Raw genomic sequence first — 20,606 nt, forward strand, 5'->3', positions numbered from 1 at the left:
GGGGGAATGGAAAGGATTACAAGCTGGCAGGTAATAGGTGAAGCTAGCTGAAGGAGAAGGTGGATAGGTTGGGGGGGGGCGGGATGAAGCAAGAAGTTGGGAAGTGGTAAGTGGAAAAGATAAAGGGCTGGAGAAGAAGGAATCTGGTGGGAGAGGAGAGTGGACAATAGGAGAAAGGAAAAAAGGTTTATGATTGATATTCACCCAACTCATGTTTTGCCAAGCTCGATTTCTAAACACAGTAACTGCCTTGTAAGATCACTACACTTGTACGTAAACTTCCAACTATATGTTTAACACCTCGTCGTAAAATATGAGTCAGTCTTCAATTCTTAAAGTATAAATGGTAAGCAGTAATCTGCTTGAAATTAACAAACACAGATTTACAAACTAGCTTTGTATACAAGAGATGCTTTTCCTGTGAGAAGTAAAGGCCCACCAGTGCCTTTACTTCCTGAGAAAACTAAAGAAATTTGGCCTGTCCCCTAAAACCCTCACTAATTTTTATAGATGCACCGTAGAAAGCATTCTTCTAGGGTGCATCACAACCTGGTATGGAAGTTTTCCTGTTCAAGACTGGAAGAAGCTGCAGAGGATCGTGAAGATGGCACAGCACATCACACAAACCAATCTTCTGTCCTTGGACTCACTTTACACTGCACGCTGTCGGAGCAGTGCTGCCAGGATAATCAAGGACACGACCCACACAGCCAACACACTTTTCATCCCTCTTCCCTCCGGAAGAAGGCTCAGGAGCTTGAAGACTCGTACGGCCAGATTTGGGAACAGCTTCTTTCCAACTGTGATAAGACTGCTGAACAGATCCTGACCCGGATCTGGGCCGTACCCTCCAAATATCTGGACCTGCATCTCGGCTTTTTTGCACTACCTTACTTTTCATTTTTCTATTTCCTACTTATGATTTATAATTTAAATTTGTAATAGTTACTATCACTTTGTAATCCAGGGAGCAGGAAGCGCAGAATCAAATATCGCTGTGATGATTGTACATTCTAGAATCAATCGTTTGGCGACAATAAAGTATAAAGTATAAAGATGCAGCTTACTGCACCTGGTTTATTACTGCTCAAGAGTGCAGTATAAGAAAATGAGTTATTTAATTTGGCTTCTTTCAAATTAGACAATCTGACTAAGCTGCTTAATTCAAGCAAGATTGCAGACCAGATGGAAACAAGCATTTAGCATATTAATAACTGATCTGTTTATAATTGGATTTTTATGTACTCAAGGAAGTTAGCTTTACAGCATTAATTGTGAACTATGTCTCCAAAATGCTTTTAGATCATTTGTGTAAAAAGGGTATATGAGGAAATATCGTGTGTGTGAAGTCACACTGGTATAAGTGTAGTGAGCAGTGCAGGCTTATTAGGAATGGGGTAAGGAACATCTAGAAATGTGGAAGAAACACAGAGGGAAATAGAATCCATTCCTCTGGTTTTTGTTCCTGCAACAGACAAAATGTTCTCCTGCATCACTGGTATGGCTTTCTAGTTTATAGGAATTGTATCTGTGTTTTGTAAATCCTTTATGCTTCGTGTTTTAGAAATGGGCTGTGTTTTAGAATTGGTTTGTAATATGGTAATGTTTAAGGTAGAAATCCTCTGACGGAATATTACAGAATATGAGGTGTTGCTCCTCCAACCAGAGAGTTGCTTCACTGTGGCAGAAGAGGCGGCCATGGACCTCCTACAAATGCACAGTTGAGAGCATCTGAATGTGCTGCACTGTGGTGGACAGGAAGCCCTATAATGGGAAGCTAAAACTGCCCAGCACATCAGCTGCACCAGCCTACCAGCCATCAAGGACATATATACAGAGAGGTGCCAGAAAAAGGTCAGAAATATCATAATGATCCCACTCACCCTGCTCATAGGCTATCTGTCCCACTCCCATCAGGGAAGAGGATATGTAGCATACATGCCAGGACCACTAGACTCAAAAGCTGTTAGTTCTCTCGAGCCATTTGCTGATCAACACTTCCACCCATGAACACTCCCCACCACCATTACATCCACATCAGCCACTCCTTCAGCACCTTCATCTCCCCATGCACTGCCACTTTACTGATACACTCCACAGTTCATACCTATACTGGCTGAGTCCCTGTCCTACTGTGTTTTCATATGCTCTGTCGCTAGCTAGAAGAACTCCTCTTGCCAAGAGTCACTATGTCACTTTACATTTCCTGTCAGAGTCACCTTATATGTATACATATACAATCTGTATATGCATACAGGCTTATCATATGTATACAGTACTGTATATGTGTGCATAAGACTCTTGCACAGTACTGTATACAGCCACACTCAGTTGTACATTGTATTTCATAGTATTGCTTTTATATTTATTGTGTTTTATGCTCATTGTGTTTTCTTATTCTGCATCAGATCCAGAGTAACAACCATTTCTCTCTCCTTTACACTCACGTAATGAAAAATGTCAACAAACAGCCTCGAACCAGGAACCTTGCGCATAAGTTAGAACCAAGAGTCTCTTGGTCCCTCCAAGCTCTCTGTCATTTAGAAAAAAAATCATTGCAGTACTCAACATTTCCATTTATCTTGTAACCCCAAATCTAGGGCAAGGACTGGAGGCCCAGACAGGCCTGCCCTGGGGTTGGAGGCCTATCTGACTGGCCGGGTGGATGGTAAATGCCTTGTTTTGCTGTTGCTGTCTTGTTGTGTTTGCCATTGTTGGTGCTTGTGTTGTTAACAACACATTTCACAGCATCTTTTGATAAATGTGATAAATAAATGCATTTGAAATCTGTGTCTGAATTTGTATTTTATAATGGAGGCTATTACAGCCTCTGTGAGGGGAAAGGAATTTTCAATGTTTTCGGTGAGACCCAGCATCAGGCCAAAATGTCAACAGTTCCTTCACCCACTCACCCGCCCCACCCCCAACAAAATGTCATTCAAACTGTTATAGAGTCATAGAGCACAGAAACCGGCCTTTCAGGTGACCTAGTCCATGCTGAACAATTCACGTGCCTAGTTTCATTGACTTACACCCAGACCATGGCTCTCCATACCCCTCCTCTCCAAGCGCTTACTCAAACTTCTCTTTAAGTGTTGAAATCAAACCCACATCCACCACTTCCACTGGCAGCTCATTTCACACACTCACTACCCTGTGAGTGAATTAGTTTCCCCCTCAGATGCATTTTATCGCATGTGCCTCTCAAAGTCCAACCCTACGTCCCTGTCGTGAGAGATGGAAACGGGTAAGGCCAGCCAGCCAGAGCTCTAGTGAAGCTGTATGGGCCAAAACTCTGTACAGTGGATGCAATGAATTATAGAAACCATATCATTTACTTCAGAGGATGATGAAGATAGGTTATTGAAGGCCGATGCTCCACTGGAAGCAAGGGACCCAAGTTAAGTAAGTTTATCATATGTAATGAAATGTGAACGCTATGGCTATTGCGAAGCATGCCTCTAAATGTCAATTTTGCTTTAAAAATTACAGATTTTTACACTGACAATCACTTTTTGCATTAATGCATTTTAATAAAAACTTTCTGATGAATTATGTGATAACTTACTTTTTTTGTGTTTGTAGAAGTTCTCTTAAAAGTTTATAAAGCAGAGAGTTGGCTTATATTATTTCATATTTAAATGTTCCATTTCCTGACTTTCTAAACTGGCTCCAAAACTACTAAGAACCATAATTCAAATCAGACAAGGCTCCCTTTGGCACAGAAATTTAATTCAGGCACAAGTCAAAATGAATCACTGGTTAAACAAATAAACATGTTGTATATTTTCCTAATATTAAATTGGGAATGACATCATAGGTAGGTGCTAAATTGAGATGACTCTCATAGTTTACTTCTGGTGTTTTGCTTACGCCTTCTGAAGGGAGCTGTTATCCAAGTGTGCATGTCAGGTAACCACAGGCACAGCAGGGATATCTGTGGTTGGTTACGACACTTCTACTGTCAAACAAATAATACAATAGCAGACATTAAAGATACAAAGACTTTCTAGTTAATACAATATGCTTCATTTCTCCTTCATATTCAGAACAGTGGCTTAATTATAGTTCTTCTAATTAGTTCCATAATTAAGTCACGTAGCTTCAACATTATTGCCAGTATGTTCCTCTCGGTTAGTTTCTCAGAGCCTGGAAACATCTGGAAACGGCCTCACCACAGTGTTAACCAAAATAAAAACTCAGATGACATCATCCGGGCCGTTAGGTTGCTCAGTGCACTTGTACATTCATGTTCATTGAAAGCCGTCTGAGAAACGGCAGGTACAGCCACATGTCCACTCTCAACACTTCAGGGCTTGAGGAGAGCAGTTGTAACCACAGCGAATGTAGCTAGGGAAATCATGAGCCTGCGTGCAGTCCAAGGCTTTCTCTCCCATTCTCCCAATCTTTACTGTGAACATCCAACCTTGGATATACATTCAGAATCAGAATCAGGTTTTTGTTATCACAGACATATGATGCCATATGACAGAGAGCAGAACTGAGCCGTTCAGCCCATCGAGTCTACTCCACCCTATGGAGTAGATAATAAATCATGGCTAGTTTATTATCCCACTCAACCCGGTTCTCCTGCCTTCTCTCAGAAACCCTTGACACACTACCTAATCAAGAACCTAGTAACCTCCATTTTAAATATACCCAATGAGTTGGCTTCCACAACAACTGTGGTAACGAATTGTCACGAATTCATCAACCGCTGGCTAACGAAATTCCTCTTCATCTCTGGTCCTAGACTCGCCTGCTATAGGAAACAAACTCTATACATCCACTCTATCTAGGACTTTTAGTATTCAGTAAGTCTCAATGAGATTTCCCCCCACCCCCCTTATTCCAGAGAGTACAGGGCCAGAGCTATCAAATGTTCCTCATACATTAACCCTGATATTCCCAGGAATTTTGTTATTTTGTGGCAGTAAAGTACAAGGCAAAAAATCCTAAAAGTTACAATAGTGTTAAAGAGAAGTAGTGAGACTGTGTGCATGGTTCTATGGACCATTCAGAAGGGAAAAAGCTGTTCCTAAAATGTTGAGTGTGGGTCTTCAGGTTCCTGTACCTTCTCCTTAACGATGGTAATGATGAGAGGGCATGTCCTCTTCAATGATGGATCGCATCTTCTTGAGATACCGGGCAGCATCAGTGGAAAAGATCGGTCGACGTTTCCACTGATGCTGCCCGTCCTGCTGAGTTCCTCCAGCGTGTTGTGTGTGTTGCTTTCACCCCAGCATCTGCAGATTATTTTGTGTTCTTGAGATACCCCCTCCATAGACTGTTATACTTCTCACTACCTCAGTAAAGCAGGAGGCATTAACAAAGTCCCCACCAACCCCAGGCATTCTCTGCTCCATCTGCCAGCCCTGGCATCAGGCAGAAGATCCAAAAGCCTGACAACGTACAGCACCAGGCTCAGGGCAGCTGCTGCCCCTTTGTTACAAAGCAGTTACGTGGTTCCCTGATATGATAAGATTTGCAAAACATTACTACAAATAATGTCTTATAGTAATTAGACATTAGATGTGCAAAAAGTTACTGTTTGAAAAAATAAATAATAATGCGAAAGTGGAGGAATAGTGTTCATAAATTCATCGTCCATTCAGAAATCTGATGGCAGAGGGGAAGAAACTGTTCCTTAAATGTTGAGTGTGTGTCTTCAGGTTCCTGTACCTCCTCCCTGATGGCAACTACTTGCAGTACTGCTTCTGCTACCCACTGTTACTATTACAAGTTACTTCTAACCTTGAGGCATACTGGATGCTTACAATATTTTACTGAACCTACTTTCATACATCTCGATAAACGACTATCTACAAAGAAAACACTAAAGCAATCCATACCTTTAATCTCCAATCCCCAGAATTGAAGGTTAATTAAAAATATGAATAGCATTGTAATTTCTAACCTGTTTTATAGGGAAGTGGCAGCTTGGATACCTGTCAATTGTGCTAAACTATTACTGGAAATCATCAAAGCAAGGGCACACAGAGGCAGGGTCAGAGGGGTGAAGGTCACCATAATCACTAAAGCACATTAAGGTTGCATACTTATGCAGTAACATGTCTCTCCTCATGTGGTCATTAAAATATCTGTGCATTCCCCCGCCCCATGTCAATTTGCTTTACCCTTGCAGTAAAAGATAGTTCACAATAATCCTCAAAAGCACTCTACAAATTATGTTCTCAATGGTATTTATTTGTTGCATTTGCAGTTTGTCCTCTTTAGCACAATAGGGGTGTGTGTGTGTGTGTGTGTGTGTGTGTGTGTGTGTGTGTGTGTGCGTGTGCGTGTGCGTGTGGTTTTTCATTGATTCCATTGTGTTTGAATCAGAGAACACAACAGCACAGAAACAGGCCCCTTGACCCATCTAGTCCATGCTAACCCATTAATCTGCCTAGTCCCATTAACCTGTACCGTGACCACAGCCCTCCATACCCCTCTCATCAATGTACCTATCGAAATTCTATTAGTTGTTGAAATTGAACCTGAATTCACCACTTCTGCTGGCAGCTTGTTCCACACTCACAACCCTCTGAGTGAACTCCCCTTCATGTTCCCCTTAAACATTTCTCCTCCCACCCTTAACCCATGATCTCTAGTTTGAGCCTTACCCTATCTACACCCCTCATAATTTTGTATACCTCTATCAAATCTCCTCTCATTCTGCTACACTCTGGGGAATAAACTCCCAACCTGTCTAACCTTTCCCTAGAAATCAGGTCCTCAAATCCTGGCAATTTTCTCTGTACTCTTTCAATCTTATTGATATATTTTCTGTACGTAGGTGACAAGAACTGCACACTATACTCCAAATTAGACCTCATCAACATCTCGTACAGCTTCAACATAACATCCCAACTCCTGTACTCAATACTTTGATTTATGACGGCAATGTGCCAAAAGCTCTGGGATGCCGTTTTCAAGGAATTATGGATATGTATTCACAAATCCCTCTGTTCTATCACATTCCTCAGTGACCTACCATTCATCATTTAAATCCTAACCTAGTTTGTCCTCCCAAAGTGCAACACCTCACACTTGTCTGCTTTAATTTCCATCTGCCATTTTTCCAGCTGGTCCAGATCCCACTGCAGGATATGATAGCTTTACTCGCCATCCACTATGCCCCATTTGGCTGTCATCCGCAAATTTGCTGATCCTGTTTAATATATTGTCATCAAGATCTTTAGCACAATGGATGTTTGTCCGTGTGTGTGTGTGTGTGTGTGTGTGTGTGTGTGTGTGTGTGTGTGTGTGTGTGTGGTTTTTCATTGATTCCATTGTACTTGAATCAGAGATTCAACAAACCCAGCACCAATCCCTGTGACGCTCCACTTGTCACAGGCCTCTAGTCAGAGAGGCAACCATCTACTACCATTCTTTGGCTTCTCTCGCAGTCAATTTGCTACCTCATCTTGAATGCCAAGCGGCTGAACTTTCTTGACCAAACTCCCACGCAGGACCTTGTCAAAGATCTTACATAAGGTTTACATGGACAGCATCCGCTGCTTTGGCTTTATCAATTTTCTGAGTAACTTCCTTGAAAAGCTATTAGATTAGTTAGACATGAGCTGCCATGCACAAAGCTATATTGACTATCCTTAATCAGCTCTTGACTACCCAAATACTTTACTATACAAAAATCTTAGTATAGCTAGGATGCCTAAGACTTTTGCAAAGTATTGTATTTATCAATGAGGAGAAAAGAGCGAGCTTGTGCATCTGGCAGGAGCAAAGGATGTTGGGAATGGCAAGAGTGGAGCACCACGAGAGGGGTGTGCGACAGGTGGCAGAGGAAGAGTGCCAGGGGTTGACCGGGGTGGGGGGGGGGGGCGCGGGGAGCATGGTGTGGATGTGGATGCAGACACAACCTGCCCTGAGACACCAGGCAAGGTCATTTGATTCCAAACAACACACACAAAATGCAGGAGGAACTCAGCAGGCCAGGAAGCATCTGCAGATTTTCTCTTGATTCCAAAAAAATTGGTTTATTGATCATTACAGGATGTCTCTCTGGTGCTTCCCACTCCCTCTCCTCCCCCTTCCCCTCTTCCAACCATGAATCCCCTCTCCCTGTCCCTTTCCACTCTCAGTCCACAATAGAGACTCAGAGTTAGAATCAGAGTTATCATAACTCACATATGTCATGAAATTTTTTTTTTGTTGTTGCAGTAGTACAGTACAATAGATAAAATTACTACAGTGCTGAGCAAAAGTCTAAGGCATGCCAGCTATACGCATGTGCCTAAGAATTGCATGGTACTGTATATTCTTTCCCTTTGTATCTACTGTGAACGCCCACAAGAAAATGAATCTCATGATAGCATATAGTGACATATAGGTACTGTGATAATAAATTTACTTTGAACTTTGAGTGATTGCCTTAATTTACAATCCAGTCTTCTCTGTAATTTTCCACAATAAACGCGAGACACTGCCACTGAACAACAGATATGGGCAGCGATCTCTGTATATATCTCGTAAATCAATTATCTAGATTACAAGACTAGAAATATTTTTAAATGGCTCACTTGTTTATAGAATGTTGATATGCATGTTACTCAGTATTATACTGAATATAGCACATAATTGTAATGACTGTAGTTACCGATAAGAGTTAGTGGCTCATAAACACAAGCAATTTTGCAGATGCTGGAGATCCAGAGCAACACACACCCTTCTTCAGGACTGGACAGGAAAGGGGAAGGTGTCCGAATAAAAAGGGGAGGGGGAAGGGAATGAGGGTAGCTGGAAGGTAAGAGGTGAAGCCAGTTGGGTAGGAGAGGTAAAGAACCGGAGAGTAAGGAATCTGAAAGGAGAGGAAAATGGACCACAGGAGAAAGGGAAGGAGAAGGGGACGTGATAGACAGGTAAGAAGAGGTAAGAGGATAGAGAGGGAATAGTAGAGGGGAGGGGGAGGGAATTATTTTTACTCAGAGGAGAAATCGATATTCATGCCATCAGGTTGGAGGCAGCCTTGAAAAGTCCATAGGTTGTGAGTGACAGGCCAAGTGAAGTTGAGTGACATTATCCCCCTTGGCTCAAGGACCCGATGGACAATTGCATCACAGCAACTAGAAAACCAAGATCAGATGTTGTAAGACACCCCCCAGGAAAAGTAACATTGATTACTCAGCACTTAATTAGAAAATCTGAAAATTGTAATGAAGCTCATGTACAGACTGTGTTGAGCATTCAAACTGTTTGCAGGTTTGCTAGACAGGGAGCTCAAATCTGGGATTTGAGGAGAATTGGTATGTTACAAAATACCCTTACAAATTTCTACAGATGTAACATGGAGACCATTCTAACTGGTGGCATCACCGTCTGGCATGCAGCGGCCACTACACAAGATCAGAAAAAGGTTCAGAAAGCTATCAACTTCCCCAGCATTGAACAGGAATTCTGCAGATGCTGGAAATTCAAGCAACACACATCAAAGTTGCTGGTGAACACAGCAGGCCAAGCAGCATCTGTAGGAAGAGGCGCAGTCGACGTTTCAGGCCGAGACCCTTCGTCAGGACCTGACAAGTCGTACAAGTCCTGACGAAGGGTCTCGGCCTGAAACGTCGACTGCACCTTTTCCTACAGATGCTGCCTGGCCTGCTGCGTTCACCAGCAACTTTGATGTGTGTTCCCCAGCATTGATGACAGTTTCAAGACAATGCCTCAAAAAGGTGGTACCAATCATTCAGGACCCCCATCACCCAGGACATGCCCTCTTCTCATCGCTACCATCAAGGAGGAGGTACAGAAGCCTGAGACACACACTCATTGTTTCAGGAACAGATTCTTCCCCTCTGCAATCAGATTTCTGAATGGACATTGGACCCATAAACACTACCTCACTAGTGTTGCTCTTTTTGTACTACTTATCTAATTTACTTTTATATATACATACACTTCATATTGTAACTTATAGCTCTTATTACAATGTATTGCAACATACCACTGCCGCAAACCAACAACTTTCACAGCACATGCCGGTGATGTTAAAACTGATTCCGATTCTGATCTGTTGCATGTTTTGAATTTAACACAATAATGTTCAAACAGATCCAATCTACTTTTCTCAAGTCGTAATGAGACGTTAGAAAACGCCATTGCAAATGAGATAAATATTTGCACTGATTATATCTATTTAGAGATTAGCACAGTAACAGGCCCTTCCAATGAGCCCACACTGCCCAATTACACCCATGTGACCAATTAACCTGCTGACCCCTACGTCCCTTGGACATTAAATTAATTGCATGAGCCATTCTTTTAAAAATTTCAATCAACTTTCAAAGAATCATTTGAATGATGCCAGTGGAATGAAGGGTGGGGGGGGGGAGTGGGAGCGGAGTAGGGCGAATAAACTAATATCTGCCTATACAGTAACACAAGAGATTCTGCAGATATCACAACATACGCCAATGACATCAAACCTGATTCCGACTCTGAGATGCTGGAAATCCAGAGTAATGAACTCAGGAAGGGTCTCAGCCCTAAACATCGCCTGTTTATTCCTCTCCATAGTTCCTCCGGCATTTTGTGTGTTATCAGCCTATACTTGTTACACAGGATGGGATTAAATTTTGGTTGGATTTAGATTTAGATTAGATTTATTAGTCACATGTATATTGAAACATACAGCGAAATATGTCTTTTTGCGTACAAAACATATTCCTTTTATTTAATTATTATTTAGAAATACAGCACCCAACAAGCGTCCCACCACAGCAACCCACCTACTTAACCCTAAGCACAGGACAATTTACAATCACCAATTAACCTACTAACCCAAGCATTTTTGGAGTGTGGGAGAAAACCCACGTATTCCCTGGGAGGACGTACAAACTCCTTACAGATGATGTCAGAATTGGACTCCGAATTCCAAGATCCTGAATCATAGAGTCATAGAAGAGCACGGCACCGAAACTGGCCCTTCAGCCCATCTAGTCCATGCTGAACCATTTAACCTGCTTACTCCCATCAACCTGCACCGGGACCGTAGCTGTCCATACCCCTACCATCCATGTACCTATCCAAACTTCTCTTAATAGATCACTATTATAAGCTGCAATAACATCACACTAAATGACATGTTAATACCATTTGCTCCATTTATGTGTTTTAGCGTAATTGAGATGTTACCTGTCATAGGCAGAATGTACAGAAACAATGCAAAGTCAGTGTGACTGTGGGAACATCCATTCTGGTGTGAAAGGTCCACAAATCAGACAGAACGTGTGAGCTCATTTCCATGGAGCAGTCTGAGAACTTCTTAAACTTTCATTTAGAAATTTTTGTTGTTGAAGACCAGGCCAACATGGAAAATCTGTTTGCACTAACTACAATCAGATGTCGGTGACTGAACTACCTCTGGAAGAGATTTTCTGTCTTTGCTGCAGTTTAATGTCTGGAAAATCATGTGCAGATTGCATCCGGATTTCCAGTGTTCATGAGGTGTGTGGGGATAAAGTTGCCATGAAGGCAACATAAATTGTTCCATTTAGATTGTCCTGTAGTGATTCAGAGGTTCATCCACCTGACTGTGGAATAAAGCAAAAGTGATCAAATCACTTTAAACGTTTGTGTCTTCAATCTGTTGCTGTTTCTTCTTTGTGATCATAACAATATCTTAAGTCTGAAGCTGAATGAGGTCAAATTTCCTTGACATTTGCATTTAAATCCTGCTCTACCTTAGACAGAGGATCGATGGAATCAGCCACTTAAACACAGAAAATGATGGAGGAATGCTCCAAGTCAGGCAGCATCCATGGGGAGAAATAGAGAATGGCTGAGATCCTTTATCAGGACTTGAAAGGAAGGGGGAAGAAGCCAAAATAAGAAGGAGGGGTGAGGGGAAGGAGTACAAGATGGCAGGTGAGAGGGGAGGTGGGTGGATGGGGGAGGGAGGATGAAGTAAGAAGCCGGAAGGTGATAGGTGGAAAAGGTTAAGAGCTGAAGAAGGAGGAATCTAATAGGCGACTACAGTGGGCCATGGGAGAAAGGAAAATGTCAATTGTTTATTCCTCTCAATAGATGCTGCCTGACCAGCTGAGTTCCTCCAGCATTTTTGGCACTTGTTCTACTTGCAGGATAAGTGCAAGGATGGATATCATTAGGGAGGGACAAATGGACAAGGGTCCAGAATATTCTGGACATTGGGAAACAGATATTTTGGATCCTGCCCTTGGCTGGGAGAGTCTACACCTCCAGTGAGCAGGACAGGGCTTCACCCGGGCATTCATTAGGACCAAGATGAGAAAGAGTTATAAAGCTCCCAAAAGGGACACAGCATCAAGGTGGAAGTCAGTTTCACAAAGGCTTCATCGGAAGAGAACACAATCAGAGCCTACATACCCAAGGTGGGCTTTAGGAACAAACCTCCCATCTTAATCATTCAGAAGCAGTATCTGGTTTAATATCTCTAATATATATTACGAAGTTTGTTTTATGCAGCAGCAGTAGATTGCAATACATAATCATAAACATTGTAAACTACAGTTTACATTGTAAACTTCCTGAATTGTTGAGTGTGTGCCTTCAGGCTCCTGTACCTCCTCCTGATGGTAGCAATAAGAAGAGGGCATGTCCTGGACTGGATGATGGGAATCTTTAATGATGCATGTACCTTTTACAGGCATCACTCCTTGAAGATGTCCTGGATGCTAGGGTTGAACCTCCAGAGGATGGAAAGATTAGGAATAGTGAGTTGTGGGCATGCTATGTTGGCGGAGGGAGCATGGCAACACTTGTGCAATCCTCGCTGATTTGATTCCACGCAAAACTACGCATTTCACTGTATGTTTCAATATACGTGTGACAAATAAAGCTAATCTTTAAAAACTTCTGGTGGAATACTGAAGGGGGCAAAGAAGCCCAAGTTATATCTTGGTCACCGCCCAACTTACACAAGTGAGGTGCACAAGTTATGCCACAGGCAGTTAGTGGGCTGTTACTTTTATTGCTTGGCTCCATATCAACAATCTAAACAAATTTCCACATTCCCCACAGATACAGCACAGCAAAGTAGAGAGGGTTTACAGGAGATTTATCAGAACGCTGCCTGGATTAGAGAGCATGTCTTGTGAGGATAGTTTGAATGAGCTAGGGATATATCTCTGGAACGAAGGAAGATGTGACGTGACTTGATAGAGATGTACAAGGTGAAAAGAGACATCGATCAAGATTTAGCCAGTGACCTGACCTTTTTTTTTAAGGTAGTTAGAGGAGAGTATAGGGTGGCCAGGTGGAGATACATCTCTACCAAAGGAGGTGTAAGGCTCTCCTTCCCTCCACTAGCCTGCAGGTCACCCTTGGGCAAAGTGTAGCGCCTGCTTAGCCCCCCCCCCCCACCCTGACCAGGGACACGGCAAGCCAAGGGAGCAGGTGGTGGATGGTCGTATGAGCAGCTGGTGCACATCACAAGTCCTGGTTATGAGACCTCTGATGGCAGACAGACAATCTCCTCCGCAGCCTCTGCCCATAACCTTTGATGATAAGACCATAAGACATAGGAGCAGAATTAGGCATCCCCCCCATCACTCTGCCTTACACAGGGTGGGGAGTGCATGCAACGTGTTGCCAGGGCTGGTGGTTGAGGCAGCTACATTAGAAGCACTTAAGAAACTCTTGAATAGCCACATGGATGAAAGAAGAGTCTCGGGCTGTTTAGGAGTTAGATATGAGGGTTAGATTGATCTTAGTTTAAAAGGTCAGCTCACTATAGTGGGCTGAATGCCTGTATGTGCTGTAGAGCTTTATGTTCTTAAACTGATTTAAAGTGTCTTCAGATGTAGTAAGTAATCTGATGATGCTGGCACTTTGACTCTGTGAGATATGCTGGAGTGTGGGAACATTCAGAGAGTATACACTGTACAGCTGTGTGATGCGGGATTGTTATGGCGATGGTATAAAACACTGAATGCTGTAGAGTTTTTATTCATCTACACTGAGGCCACGTAAATAGCTTTTCTCGATGATCTCTGTAGGTCAAACTCCAGCTTTTACAGCTCAGTTCCAGATACAGCTGCTTTCCATTAGTTCCCCACCCCCATCCACTCTCTCCTCTCTGTGGTGTGTCTTCTAGTAGCAGGCAGTGATGTAAGATGAGACAGATTTTCCCAATAAAATTCTACAAATCTATTAACTCACCACATCTAGTCATCTCACCAACGTCTGCTTACTTGAAAAAAAAAACCCCTTTGCATTTTCTTCTTAATATTTCCATTTATCATAGGGAGACGCTTTCATTTTCAAAAATACAGCATTGTAATTTTGGTTCATACAGGTTGACACATCTAATTTTTCTTGCACTAGTGACTTTTTCCACGGTCAGACTCTATGAGTGCAACTTTCTGACAAATTCATTAAGAAGCTGGCACAGCCACAAGCTCTCTGTCAGCTTGAAGTAAATTGTTGAGTTAATCCAGTCACCGGAAAGTATTCGGTAAGAAGCAATATATATTTGGGCACTGATTAAGACTCCAGATGGGGGGAAGAAAAAGAGGCATATGTCAGATATAGGCAGCAGGGATTAACAAACTTGAGGGACTAGAAAAAGAGGGAAATCAGGGTAAAAAGACAACATGAGATAACTTTGGCAGAAAAGACAAAGGAGAATCCAAAAAGATTCTACAAGTTTATTCAAAACAAAAGGGTAACCACGGAAAAGAATGAATCCCCCATAGGATCAGTCTGGAGTCACAGGAGACGGGCCAGGTCCTGAATGGATTCTGAAATAAATAAATATAATAAGATGGTCTCTTGATCTCACAACACACACAAAATGCTGGAGGAGCTCAACAGGCCAGGGAGCATCTATGGAAAAAAAAGTATAGTTAACGTTTCGGGCCAAGACCCTTCATCAACTGTACTTTTTTTCCCATAGGTGCTGCCTGACCTGCTGAGTTCCTCCAGCATTTTGTGTGCGTTGCTTGGATTTTCAGCATTTGCTGATTTTCTCTAGTTTGCTCTTGACCTCCCAATCTATTTTGTTATGATCTCTCACCTTACAGGTTTAATTATGTATTTATTTAGAGATACAGCCCTTCCAGCCGCTCTGCCCCAGCAACGCCCGACTTAACCCTAACCTAACTGCGGGACAGTTCACAATGACCAATTAACCTATGAAGCAGTACGTCTTTGAGCCGTGAGTGGGAACTGGAGCACCCAGTGAAAACCCACACATTTCACAGGAAGGATATACAGACTCCTTACAGGTGACATCAGAATTGAGCTCTGAATCCAAAGTCCCAAGCAGTAATAGCAATCCACAAACTGTGGTGCTCGCTACACTTTCTCTCAAACAGCTACATTTTGTTCTACCCTGATATAGTTTTACCTCAATGAACTGATCTGTACAAACAGTATGGAAGATAAGTTGCTCACTGTCTCAGTACATATGACAATATTAAACCAATGCTTGTCATCTGTATTCACGGTGTAGAAGATCTCTTTGATCATACCAAGGTCGCTTTCAGCATCTACTCAATCTCATACAATTAGAGTACTCTGCATTTCTATCTGGTCGATCTGATATTTTCCACATGGCATTGTACCTGTCATTTCTTGTCCATTTATTCAGGAAATTTTCAAATTAGAGGGAGGAAAATGGTTTGTTTTGTTGTTGTTTTGTTGCTTGTTGGGTTCTGTGTCGCTCTGCCGAACATTGTGGGCATGCTATGTTGGTGCAGGAATGTGTGCTGTTCCCAGCACATCCTTAGGTTGTGTTGGTTGTTAACGCAAATGAACATATTCCACTGCAGGTGATAAATAAATGAACCTGAACCTAAATGGGTCATTGCATCCCCTCCTCCACAGAGCTGGTGGAAAGCTGGGGACCAACACTGATCCTTGCCAACTCTTCTAGTCATTGACTGCCGATCTGAGAGTGACCTATTCAACTCCCCAACACCTTATCAGTAGGTTCACACCATTGATTGACTGCATTTGGAGCAAGGTGTCCCGATGCTGCGATGTCCTTCGAGGTCATGGCTCAGATGTCTGTCTGTGTGGGTGAGTGGGGGGGTGGAGGCGACTTGCTTTGCTGTTGTGGTTGTTGTTGTTCTTGCTGCTCGTGTTGTTCTGCTGAACATGGTGGGCTAATTATGTTGGCACCGGAACTTGGGGGGGGGGGGGGGCGGGTACACTTGTGGGCTGCCCCCAGCAGTGCTGGCTGTTAACACAAATGGCTCATTCCTCTGTCTGTTTCGATGTACACGTGATCAACTAATTAACTGAGCCTGAATCCGATTCCAGCTTCCCAAGCCTTACTGACAAGATTTCGTTGAGAAACTTCACAAAATACTTTCAGAAAGCCAGGCAAACCACAGCCACAAGTTCTGTCACATCCAATCTATAGGTAACATCCCCGAGGAACTCCAGCACATCAATGAAGGACTTAAGCTAAGCTCTCTGATTTTTATTTTTATTTGATTTTCACTGACAGTTACATCTGCCTTTCATTATACAAACCCAGGCGAACAATGTTCAAGCCTATTATTCTTTTCATGGTCGTCTGTTATTGCATCATACTTTAAAGTATCTTCCTAACTACCAACGTTAGTTTAACAAGCCACTTTTTCCCTGTTTTCTCTCTTCTTCCCTTTCTGAATAGTGGGGTCACATTTCCTACCATTCAGTCCTGAGGAATAATGCCAGAATCTGTGGATTATTTATTTCATTTAGAGATGCAGAACGGCAACAGCACCCTTCTGGCCCAACGAGCCACAGTTACCCCTGTGTGACCAATTAACCTACTAACCCGTCACAAATAAGAGAAAATCTGCAGATGCTGGAAATCCAAAACAACACACACAAAACACTGGAGGAACTCAGCAGGCCAGGCAGCATCGATGGAAAAGAATAGTCAACGTTTCAAGCCGAGACCCTTCAGCAGGTCTCAGCCCGAACTACTGTTTTTCCATAGATGCTGCCTGGCCTGTTGAGTTCCTCCAGCATTTTGTGTATGTAACCGACTAACCCGAACAGCTTAGGAAGGGGGGAGAAAACCAGAGAAAGATGGTAACGAGATCATCCACCATCCCCACAATCACCTCTTCAGAATGCTGGGAATCAAAGTTCAAATTTCAAAAAGTACATTTATCATCAAAGTATGTAACCTTGAGACTCATCTTCTTGCAGGCAGTCACAGAACAAAGACACACAATAGAACCCATGAGAAATCCCGCTCAAAAAAAGACCATCAAACATCCAATATGTGAAAAAACAAATTGTGCAGATAATAAAAGAGTAAACAAATAATACACAGAACATGATCTACTGAGTCTACAGTCATGGACCCAGTTCAGTGCTGAGGAGGGTGCGGATGGCTCTAGGCCACAGGCTGCAGAGTCACTTCAGTGAGGCAAGTAAAGACTCATGGTGTAATGAGCTGAACACCAGGTTGCCCTTCAACCTTGGCCTCGACTCCCCAAGTTTTTTTAAAATCAGGCTCGACGTTTAAATCAACTAAGCATTGGTTCATTTCTTGCTTTGGGCCGAGCCCCACTGCTTCAATCCGGCCCAAAGCCAATGCGATCCAATCTAATTGTTTCATCCTTGCAATTTAGCACCTTCTATTGTCACCACTTCTCTGGAATAGTTTCTGATTGATATCTACTTCCTTCAGGTCCTCTTCCTTCCTAAGACCGTGGTTCTCTGATATCTCAAGTATTCTTGCATCTTCTTCCATGAAGATAAAGAAAGCAACTGTTTATTTCCTCTGAAATTTCCTCATTCTCATTGTTATACAGCACCCTTTGGAGAGAGGCACTCCAGACCAACTTGTCCACACTGACCAAGGTCATCACATGAGCCTATGCTTGGTGTGTAAACTATCAAATTAGATTTATTTATTGAGATACAGCACCGAGTAGGCCATTCTGGCCCTTCAAGCCACCACGCTCATCAATTTCCCGATTTAACCCTAGCCTAATTACGGGACAATTTATAGTGACCATTAACCAACCAACTAGTACATCTTTGGGCTGTGGGAGGAAACTGGAGCAGGCAGAGCAAACTCACGCAGTCATGGAGAGAATGTACAAACTACTTACAGGCAGTGGCAGGAATTCTTCCGCTTCCTCTGGCTCTTATTGTACCTTTTGTATGGGGAAAAACTCACTGATCAGGCCCCCTTCAAATCTTTCCCCTGCTCACCTTAAACCCATGCCCTCTAGTTTCAGACTTGCTTGCCTTGAGGGGAAAAAAAATGAACCATCTACCTTATCTTTAAACTTAAAAGACTTTTTTAAAAACCTCTGTAATCCCTCGATTTCCTACACTCCAGGAAAAAATGTCCCAGCTTACCAGTCTCTCCTTATACCTCAAGTCCTTATGACCCAGAAGACTAGATAATAAAATCTGCTTTACAAGTTCTCCCCTCTCTGCCTAAAGGGATCCATGTTCTGTCTTCCTTTCCAGTCCTGATGAAGGGCCTTGGCCCAAAACATCGACTGTTTATTCCTCTCCATAGACCCTGCCTGACCTGCTGTGTTCCTCCAGCATTGTGTGTGTGTTACTTTACATTTTCTCTTGTTGGTCTTTACCTTTCTAAATACCTCATCCAAAATCTTCCAGTCTGTTTTATAAGGTCATTGAGCACTATAGCATAGAAACAGCCCCTTGGGCCTACGTAGTAAGTGCCAAACTACAAGAATTTTAACCCACACCTGGACCCTCCGTTCCCCTCCCATCCGTGTTCTTAACCGAACATCTCTTAATTGTTGAAATCGAACCCACATCCACCAGTTCAGCTCGTTTCACACTATCACCCGCTGAAGTTCCCTCTCATGTTCCCCTTAAACATTTCACCTTTCACCTTTACCCCATGACCTCTAGATCCAGTCTTGCCCAACCCCAGTGGAAAAAACCAGTTTACATTTACCTCATCCATACCCCTAATAATTTTATATACTATACCTCTATCAAATCTCCCCTCATTGTCCTAGGTGCCAGGGAATAAATTTATTTAAATATGCTGGAAATCCAAAGCATCACATGCAGTATGCTGGAGGAACTCAGCAGGTCAGGCAGCATCTATGGAAATGAATAAATAGCTGATGTTTTGGGCCAAGACTGCTTTAAGGCCCACGGATGTTGCCTAACCTGCTGAGTTCCTTCAGCATCTTGTTTGTATTGCAATAAATTTATTTATTATATTTATTTAGAGATGCAGCACGGTACAGTTCTTACCTATTCAACTTTTCCCTTACTCCCAGGTCCTCAAGACCCCATAATGTCCTTACAAGTTTTCTCTGCACTCTTTCAATTTTATTGATACCTTTTTTGTAGGTAGGTGAGCAAAATGGCGCACAATTCTCCAAATTAGGGCTCACCAACATCGTGTGCAATTTCAACACAATATCCCAACTATGTTTCCTAATTACATATTTCTTGCCGGTAATATTCCATCAGGCCTTCACTTCATATTCTCCTTTGCCCTTTCTACCAATTTTGTGCCAACCTATAAAAAGTTAAAAGTTTAAATTCAAGTTTTTGGTCATAAACAAAATATTTCCACAAATAAGTTAAAAAAAAAATAATTCAAAGTGCATGGAGTGCGCAGCACAGGCAAACAGTAAACACCGAGATCTTGGTGGTGGTACTCATTAGTCTCACAGCCTGAGGGAAGAAGCTGTTACCCAGTCTGGTACTTCTAGTCCTGATGCTCCTGAACCTCCTTCCTGATGGTAGTGGGTCAAAGAGATTGTGGGATGTGTGGTAGGGCTCCTCAACGATGCTTCAGGCCCTTAATCTACAATGCTCCCGGGGGCCGCGTGGTAGTGTAGTGGTCAGCACCACACATTACAGTACCAGCAATCCGGGTTCATTTCCCACGGCTGCCCGTAAGGAGTTTGTACGTTCTCACCGTGACTGCGTGGCTTTCCTCTAGGTACTGCGGTTTCTTCCCACAGTGTAAAAATGCACCAGCTGGTAGGCTCATTGGTCATTGTAAATTGGCCCGTGATTAGCTCGGGTTAAATTGGAAGATTGCTGAGCAGGGTGGCTCGCAGGGCCAGAAGGGCTTATTCAGTGCTGTATAGAAAAAACATAGAAAACCTAACAGCACAATAAAGCACATTCGGCCCACAAAATGTATCTCGATAAATAAATAAATGTCACAAATGGGAGAGTAGTAAAATCCTCTATCCTCTATGCAAAAGTCATAGAACTTAGCTAATCATTCCGGGCAATGTGTTGTGCCTCCTAGTGGGTGACAACAGAGCAGCCCAGAAAACGATCAGTGCACCGCCCCCCCCCCCCCACCCCACACACATCTGTAGCCAATGCATGAGTTGGTAAAGATGCCACAAACAAAATCAAAAAATAAGTTTCTGGCAATTATGTTTACAGCTTCCTAAAAGTAAATTATGTCATTGTTCAACAGAATGCAGATGGACAAGGCTCAAGTCAACTCTAAATAAGCTAACATAATTCTGAAAAACAAGTGTTCCACAGACCTTGATCAGACTCCCAGCAGCTGCCGACTTGAAAGGGTTTGTTCAAAATGTGCTTTTATTTTGTAACTTAGCAAATCCAAACCTTACACGAAAGTGGGTCGACCATTTATATTAGCAATAGATAAAACAAATTGGATT

The 20,606-nt window shown here is 42.6% G+C and overlaps 1 protein-coding gene across 5 annotated transcripts in view; it reads right to left on the reverse strand.

The window, feature by feature from the left end:
• Positions 1-20,606, reverse strand: part of LOC134357221 (versican core protein-like) — a 207,601-nt gene that overhangs the window by 131,134 nt on the left and 55,861 nt on the right. The gene's annotated exons all lie outside the window — the stretch shown is intronic.

This window comes from Mobula hypostoma, chromosome 16 (genome assembly GCF_963921235.1).
Source record: "Mobula hypostoma chromosome 16, sMobHyp1.1, whole genome shotgun sequence".
NCBI lineage: Eukaryota > Metazoa > Chordata > Chondrichthyes > Myliobatiformes > Myliobatidae > Mobula > Mobula hypostoma.